Raw genomic sequence first — 300 nt, 5'->3', positions numbered from 1 at the left:
AGAAAAGAAGAGAGAAGAGAAGAACACAGACGGGCTAAAGTGAAGAAGAGCTAAATAAGAAGACGAAAGAAGAAAAGAAAGGCCAGAAAGCGAGGAGACGGCCTGTAGTAAAGAGAAGACGTTATAGCACAGGGCGTACGGTGTCATCTCAAGTAGCTAGATGGCGAGACATGAAGAGGGAGAAAGTTTGTGGGATACGTCTTTAGGAGGAGGGGTTCTTTCCAAGGCATCTTTCTCTCTTGCTTCCTCTTTTTTATCTCACTAGCTTCTTCAGTCTTGTTCATCTTCTTCCTCTTCTTC

The sequence above is a fragment of the Cystoisospora suis genome, assembly GCF_002600585.1.
Source record: "Cystoisospora suis strain Wien I chromosome Unknown contig_6367, whole genome shotgun sequence".
In the NCBI taxonomy this organism is placed as follows: Eukaryota; Apicomplexa; class Conoidasida; order Eucoccidiorida; family Sarcocystidae; genus Cystoisospora; species Cystoisospora suis.
This window is presented reverse-complemented; position numbering follows the sequence as displayed.